The sequence below is a fragment of the Quercus suber genome, unplaced genomic scaffold (assembly GCF_002906115.3).
Source record: "Quercus suber isolate HL8 unplaced genomic scaffold, Cork oak 2.0 scaffold_20, whole genome shotgun sequence".
Classification (NCBI taxonomy): Eukaryota; Viridiplantae; Streptophyta; class Magnoliopsida; order Fagales; family Fagaceae; genus Quercus; species Quercus suber.
Genome location: NW_027069485.1, coordinates 1123605 through 1132038, shown reverse-complemented (window position 1 = coordinate 1132038; position 8434 = coordinate 1123605). Strand labels below are relative to the sequence as shown.

The 8434-nt window shown below is 35.7% G+C and overlaps 2 long non-coding RNA genes across 3 annotated transcripts; one reads left to right on the top strand and one right to left on the bottom strand.

Moving 5' to 3' along the window:
- Positions 1-1794: 1794 nt before the first annotated feature.
- LOC111992058 (uncharacterized) lies at positions 1795-4158 on the top strand. 2 transcript variants are annotated; one of them, XR_010624665.1, is made up of 3 exons: positions 1795-1947; positions 3018-3226; positions 3728-4158. It is a non-coding gene; the product is annotated as an uncharacterized LOC111992058 (long non-coding RNA). The 2 variants fall into 2 exon arrangements; XR_010624663.1 differs by lacking the exon at positions 1795-1947 and having other exon boundaries at positions 1954-3226.
- Positions 4159-4316: 158 nt separating this feature from the next.
- On the bottom strand, positions 4317-6446 carry LOC136062935 (uncharacterized). The gene is made up of 2 exons (XR_010624666.1): positions 5879-6446; positions 4317-5079 (listed from the first exon to the last, which is right to left on the bottom strand). It is a non-coding gene; the product is annotated as an uncharacterized LOC136062935 (long non-coding RNA).
- Between the last annotated feature and the right edge of the window lie 1988 nt (positions 6447-8434).

Here is an 8434-nt window from a genome sequence, read left to right as displayed (position 1 = left end):
CTTTAGTAAATTGTAGCTAATCTAGGTGAAATATATTAAGTGGTTATAATATTATTTACTTGAATGGTTTCAGATAAATGCCTTCACATATTTATATGTCTAATATTCAATTGCAGAAGAAAATCATATAATAGCATTATTGCAGTAGAATATGCTATTACTTTACAATTTGATTCAAAATTTAGTAATGAAAAGTGAAAAAAATCATTAATAGATATTGATGAAAGATCGTTAAAAAAACTTGTAATGGAACCTTCTTATAGAGATCAGAGATTCAAAAGCAAGGGCAGGTCCTTTGGATATGATTCTCACTAAGGTTCACCATACCCCTCTCTGCATTTTTATTCATTTTCCCCCTGATTTTGAATTTTTTGTTTTTTGTTTTTTTTTGTTAGCACAATTCCCCACAAGATGAATTATATATGCACCCCATTTGTTTGGCAATGTAAGAATGAGTCTGGAGTTGTTTATAAATTCATATCAATAACATTCTTTTCATTTCCATTTGAAACATGGACCCCATATGTTTGACAAAACTTTCACTCACTCTTGCTGGGAATAGGGGTTTCTTTTTTTCCTATTTAAAACAAATTAACATGGATGCCTTGAATTTTTACTGCAGGAGTTTCTGTTTTGGTTCAGCATGTGGAGAAAGACACCAAAGATGCTTAGAAGGCCTATAGAAACATGTGTTTGACATGCTACCTCCTGTGCTTTTCGGTGGTTTTACTTATTAAGCATCTGTAAAATTATTATTGTGAATCTTTAAAAATTTGTACATATATAATTTAGCTGATTTTTTTGGTAGATTCAATAGGATTTAAGATGATCATTTTTTTGGTAGATCCTTCCTAAACTCCCAACCCTTAAGATCCTAAACTGATAAAACAAGCTAAATGTGCCAAATGAGACCGGCAAATGTTATCCTAACCCAAATTCAACGAGTCCACGAAGCATTTCATAGAAGCATTTCATAGATAGTTCATAGAAGCATTTCATCAAACACATAATTTGCATTACAAACCCACAAAAAGATAACAGAAATAGAAAATAAAGACAAACCCAAAACAAATTATTGAAAATACTATGAAACAAAACGCACAAACAAATGAACAAAACCCCAAAAAAACCCACAATAAATCAAATGAAACTCAAGCAAACCCACAAATGAAACCCACATCAGATTTACTAGAAATAGAGAAATAGAGAGGTCAACGAAGAAGAGAAAAGTTAGAGTGATGAACCTGTGTTGCCGTGAGAAATAGAGAAAGAAGAACAGCTTGTGGTGCCGAAGAAGAGAGCGAGAGCGCGAGAGCGAGAGCGTGGCGAGAGCGAGAGCGAGACAGCGAGAGCGCGGTGAGAGCGAGACTGAGAGGGAGATTGACAGCGAGATTGAGAGGGAGATTGAGAAAGTGAGAGCGAGATTGAGAGGGAGATAGCGAGATTGAGAGGGATATTGAGAAAGTGATAGATGAGAGAGTGACAGATTGGGTAAGTACGCTGAGATGGCCCAGGGTTTTTTTAAAAAAATTTGTTCAGGCAGAATAGTACTCGAGCTTGGTGAACTCGAGTACCTCAGTAATACAGTACTCGAGCTTACCAAGCTCGAGTACTAAGCACAATATTTAAAATCTTGCCATGTCATTGTGCCACGGTGGAAGTGCAAAATGTAGTACTCGAGTTCACCAAACTCGAGTACTTAAAAAGGTGGTACATTGCTGATTATTTCCGAAACAGTGTCTTCGTGCAAAATACTTCAAAAATTAATGCTATGGGGCCAATTTGGCCCACAATCACAGCTCACCTAAACCTTCAATCCTCAATCAAATTACACGATAGTCTCAAACAAACCCCAAATCAGATTCCTCCTCTCCTCTTAGCACCGGAGCTCCACCCCGCCGCTGCACACGTCGTCTTTGGAGCTGGCGCCGCCGCACTGAACTCAAGGTTTATTCTTTTATGATTTGCTATTTCTCTAATTTTTGGATTTCGTGATTTTGATGGGTTTGGGATAATTTTTTTGTATATCAATCTGTTCATATTAGTATAGGTTTGGTTGATTTGGCATGGGTTTTGTTGTTTTTTGGTATTTTCATGAGTTTTGATTGGATTCTTAAGTGGTAGGTTCAAACCCTAAAAAAAAAAAAATTCTGATTGTGATTTTTTTTTTCTCTTTTTCCAGCTAGTCTGGATTCTTTATGTTAATACTTACTTACATATCATGTTGGGCTGGCTGTGTTTGGTGTCTGAAATACTGGAGTAATGTAATGTATGTAAAGGGAACAAGTTAGTTACTAGTGGTAGATTCATTTACTCAGAAACTTCCTTTTTTTTTTTTTTTTAATTTAATATTACTGCATTTTCTCAGAATTTTAACGGACCACAGTTTGCTGTAGTAGATCTTGGATCCAAATTTCATTTCTGTTCCTTTGTTTTGTTAATTATTAATTAATTAATTAATTATGTTAAAAATGACAGATGTTTTGATAATCAGCTATATGGACTCATTTTGCTTAAACTATCTATTGTGTTTTCGTTGTTTTCATTTCTCTGGTGGTAGTGGCTGTAGATCTCTGAATTTTAGTTCTATATGATTACTCACATTTCTTTGGGTCATGTCTTGTGTAGATCTCTGATACAACTAGTAATATTTCTTTGTTTACTCTCTACTGTATACCAAATTTGGCTTAGAAAAAAAAGAAAGAAAGACTCACATTTGGGGGCACTTCAAGTTTGTTCTTCCTTAATAGGCTATTTATTCATAACAAAATGAAAAACTAATTTGAAATGGCCAAGTTGTGAGTGTCTGTTGTACATTAGGTAGCCATATAGGTTGATTAAGAAATGGAAAGGAAAAAAGAAGAAAAGGAATGGAAATGGGGTTCTATGTTTTACACTTTTAGTTAGAAAACACATGGGGTTTATGTATTTTTTCCCTTTTTTTTTAATGGTATTACTATTAGTATTATGCCATTTTTTGGATAAGTAATGGAACTTTATTGATACCAAAAAAATAGTTACCCAAGCATATAGGATGTATACAATTGGGGACATTACAATCAATCGCCCCAAGTACAATAATCAATCAAGTCACAAACTGAACATAAAGAATAAAAAGCCACAACTAACATCCAATCCAGGAAGTGTTCACAACTGACATGTTCTACAGCCTGGACCACCTCAAAGTTTTGCACTACAGAATGTTCAGGAAGTTATAAAACCTCAGGTAATTGACACGTAACCCTCTCTACTCTCTATTCAAATATTAACTTCCCTTGTACAGGACAATCATCATGCATCAGCTTTATTTTAATTTATATTCTAATGTGACTACAGTTATTTGAACAAACATCGATTATCCCTTTGTTATGCTGTTCATTTTAATTTTTTTTTAGTATGTGAGATGTTGTAGGTTCATGACTCATTGGGTTCATGCTTAACTCACTAAGAAAAAAAATAATATTTGTGTTGTTATTTGTAAAATAAATTGATAATGGCATTTGAGAGAGAGTTATGATTTGAAGGGCAATGTATCTTCAATGGATATGGTTTGGATATAATTAATTTAGAAGTTTGCTTTTATGTCTTGTGGTTTCTTTACTATCTAACTTCAAATTATATATATACTACACGTTGAGCTTGCTATTTGCATATTGCCAGTATTTTGGTCATTGATCTTGTTGGGCATACATGCTTACCATATGGTCCAATTTATCTATTATTATAGGTCTCAGCCCAAACAAGTGTTGCTGGAAGTAGTTGAGTTGGTAGATATGGAAAAGGAGTTGGAGCTGGAAAAGGAATTGGAACTGGTGCTGGAAAAGGAAGAGCTAGAAATTGAGCTGGAAAAGATTGAAGGGCAGTAGCAGTGCTAGTTTTATAGGACCTTTTATATATTAGGACCTTTGATTGTTTGAACCTTTTATGGTTACTGTTTTGTACAGCTGTACATAAGCTTATTTGATGGTGTTAATGGACAAAAGTAACCAATTTTATGTTGATCTTAGGTAGGACCTTTGGTTTGATAAACATTACTAGTCACTGTCTTGTAAAGCCTTTCATAAGCTTATATGATGGTGATACTGGACATAAGTATCCTATTTTTTGTTGGATAATAGTTTACAAAACCTTTATGTTAACAACTAAATATTAAAGCAACTCGACTAAATTTATTTATCTTATGTGGTGTTTTTGTTGAACAAGCTATTGAGCAATATGATGGTGATACTGAACAAGCTTATGTGGTGTTTATGTTGAACAAGCTGTTGAACAATATTAAGGCAAATCAACTAAATGCCAAATTCCATTGCAAGAAATGCATTTCAATTTCCATCACAATATATTATAATGAGTGGCCATTACAAATTTACAATTTTGATTACATCAAATAAGATAAGAAATTGACTACTTTTTCAAAACAATTGTCACTACAATCTTTTACAATAACTAAACTACAATTCACCTATTCTAAATACAAGTCCTTGGCCATTTGCTTTCACATTGCCAAACTAATTAGCCTTCTCTAACTGCAGAATTTTAGCTTCCAACTTGTTAGCCTTTCGGATTAATCCAGTGATACTTTGCTTAGCTCTGGTACAAATTTCTCCATCAATCCATTGTACAAAGTTGCAATTTACACTTGTCTGCAATTTTAAAAAATGCAGATGCATATCCAAGTTTGATAATCTGACCAAAATTTGATAATCTGACCAAGTTTGATAATTTGACCTAAATCTGACCAAAACTGGGCAACCAACAAGCATTCTATCCTTAGCAGGCATGCCTTATCAGCCATCACTTATCTCTGCGCCCTTATCAACATTAGCAATACGCACTCTATCAGCATTAGCAACATGCACTCCTTGCAACTTCAGACAAGCCTGTGTCATATCAAAGCCAATGTAGAATACAAAAAATTTTTATAAGTAACATAGCCAAATTCCTCACTATTTATGCAACTAAGTTTCAAAATCAACCACATTGTGGAAGTAGCCATGCTACTTAGTCTCAAACTCCATGCCAACCGAAAGGTACCCAATCAACCACAGTATCCATGCCCTGAGAGGAATTTTTGTCATCCTATTAAAATAACATCAAAACAAACAGGTGAGCTTAAGTTCTATGCAAAGAAAAAGACTATGACTAACAAATTCAAAAACATACAAAACAAGCCTAGAAATATACAATCGACTTCAGGAATATGCATAACAAACCTAGAAAAATACATAACAAGCCTAGAATCAAGACAAAAACACTGCTAAAAACAAAAAAAAAAAAAAAAAAAAAGAATCAAGACAAAAACACTGCTAAAAAAAAAAAAAAAAAAAAAAAAAAAGAGTTTTTTCTTTTCAATACACTTGAGTTCAGATATATACAAGACAAGCTGGGCAAATAGGACAAAAACACTACTAAGAACAAACATATCATCAAAATAGAAGAAATCAAGTGGGGGAACATATACGACTATTCAAGTGGGGGAACATTTTGGGATAGACCAAAAAACGGAAAATAAAAAATCTAAGAAGTGAGTATTGGCTAATTGCATTGATTACAGTCCAATGATATTCAGGTCCATGAGCAAAAAGTGAAAAATAAGAGTATTACATGTACATCTCCAGCAGCAAATAAACCTTCAACTGAAGTTTTTGCAATACCCTTTACGTACAGCAATCAAAAAGCAATCAGAAAACAGAAAAACCAAAATAATTCAAAAACCAAACAAACCCCAGATCATATCAAAACCCAACAGAGCATCTTTCATTAGAACAATACAAGATATGAGCATACAACAGAAAAACCCATAAACCCAGAAAACAGAAAAACCCATCAATAATTCGAAATCCAAATTGGGGAAAAGGGAAAATCATGAAAAACAAACCTTTGCATCGCAACACCATGCTCACGGTGGCTCCAGCATGTTTACAAGCTCTAGCAACGAGTCCGGTGACTTGTGTGGCGGTATGCTTCGATGTGTGGTGTGGTGGAGATTTGGGCAAGAGGAAGTAGAGGATGGAAGAGGGAGGAAGCAGAGGAAACTAGAAATTTTTGCCTAACTCGTTCTGGTTCTGATTTGGGGTTTAAGCGAGCTGTACTGTTTAGTGGGTTAAGTGAGTTGCGATTTGTGTGGCGGTGGTAGAGGTTCGGCGTGAAGGAAGCAAAGGAAGTAGATGGTGAAGGCGTGAGATTTTTTCTGAGGGCTGGTTTTCTTTCTTCGTTCTACTCCGGCGATCAGGCTGTGGCGGTGGTGGAGTTTCGGCGTGAAGGAAGCAGAGGAAGCAGAGCTTTTGTCTGAGGGGTTTTTCTGTTTTCTGTTTTGTTTGAGGAGAATGGCGTGAGCTTTTTGGCTGTTTGGAGAGGGTTTTAATAGAATGTCCACATGGCGATTTTTTATTGGCTGGCGTAAAACACTGGTTTTACGCCAGCTCCTGATAGAATGTTTTCTCTTAATAGAAATAATAGTAGTAAATAAGAGTGATAGAGCTAGAGTTAGACTTAGAGGCTGTTTGGCCAGATTTTTTTGGTTACTCAATTTTCGTCACTTAATTTTCGTCACTCATCGCTCATCACTTATCACTCAATATTCATCACTCATCACCCATTACCCATCACTCAATACCCGTTTAGCACATCACTAAAATACAATCACTCAACATTTTTCACACTATTTTGTGGGCCCAGCTCTGTCACCCACTGCAGCTTTTTTTTTTTTTTTTTTTTTTTTTTTTTTTTTTTTTTTTTTTTTTTTTTTTTAACGTATTTCTATTTGGTCCACTTTGTGACCTTTTATGTAATTTTAATACATTTGCCTCATCCGTGGTTTTAGGACGAGGTTTTAAACAATTATCCAAGTTTATTTTGCAAGGGTTTTTTTAAACGTTAGATATACACTCTTGACTCAACATTATTCTCGTGGCATATGTATGGACGAGTTCTATTTATTTTGCTTGCTTGACTTCGTCCATCTTTTATATATATTTGTCTACCATTTTCATTAGAATTTCAAATGTAGTTCATCCATGTGAAATGGTAACAACCAACAATACTGGTCTAAGGACCTGTTAAAAAATGATAAGAACCAACCTGCCTTGTTCATGGACTTGGCTAATTTTTATACTTGAGTTTTAAGACTTTCATTGCACTTGTCCATAGCCTGGATTGTTTTAACAAAAAGCCTAACTTTTATACTTTGAAGTTTTAAGGCTTTCATTGTACTCGTCCATAGCCTGGATTGTTTTAACAAAAAGCCCAACTTTTATACTTTAAAGTTTTAAGGCTTTCATTGCACTCGTCCATAGCCTGGATTGTTTCAACAAAAGCCTTAATAGGATTAAAATATAGCCAGACGTTTCTCTCGTCCATGGCTTAATATGCACTCGTCTATGCATTTTTGCCCACGTATTAAACGTATTGTGCTTTACCTCGTCCGTAGTATGGACGAGTATGCTTGGGATTTAAGGCTTTGCTTCATCCTCTGATTTGGACGAGAGTGCCTTGATGCTTTTCCCTTAGGAAAGCTTGTCATTGTATCCCTGTATTCAGAGAATTGTATCCATTTTTTTTAACTTTTTAAGGGTAAAGTTCAAACGAATGTAGTATGGGAATCAGTGAATTACACAACATTATGTACATTCCACAAATACCATTCATATCACAAGCATTGTTCAAAGACGAGGCAGGCACCTTAGAGGCTAATGCCTTTATTTAAACATAAACTATAACGTCGTCCATAAATTTAACATAATAAAGCCACACCAAATAACATAATAATAAAGTTTAGTTGCTGAGCTCGTCCAGGCTGTCATTCTACTGGTAATACTTCCTCAAGTGTTCCACATTCCAAGGATGTTCCAACTTCCTCCCATCAAGGGCTTCTAAGTAATAGGAACCTTGCCTTTTGTAGTTGACGACTCTGTAGGGGCCTTCCCAATTTGGTCCCAACTTCCCATGAGCTGGGTTCTTTGTTGCTAAAGAAACCCTTTTTAGGACGAGGTCCCCTATGTTGAATCGCCTTGGCTTCACCATTGCATCATACCGCCTAGCCATAAGATTTTTATACCTTGCCATCCTTTGCTCAGCGTCCGTTTTTACCTCGTCTATCAAGTCGAGGTTCAGACGTAGTTGTTCCTCATTAGCTTCGTCCTGGTAGGTCGTCACCCTATGATTGGACATGTGTACTTCCGCGGGTATAATTGCTTCAATTCCATATGCTAGCTTAAAAGGAGTCTCTCCCGTAGGAGTTCTCACTGTCGTTCTATATGCCCACAGAACGCCTGGAAGCTCATCTGGCCATACTCCCTTAGCCCCCTCAAGCCGAGTCTTGATTATTTTCAATAAGGATCGGTTTGCAACTTCTGCCTGGCCATTAGCTTGCGGGTGGGCTGGTGAGGAGTAGTGATTTTGAATTCCAAAGTGTACGCAAAAGTCTCTGAAAGTC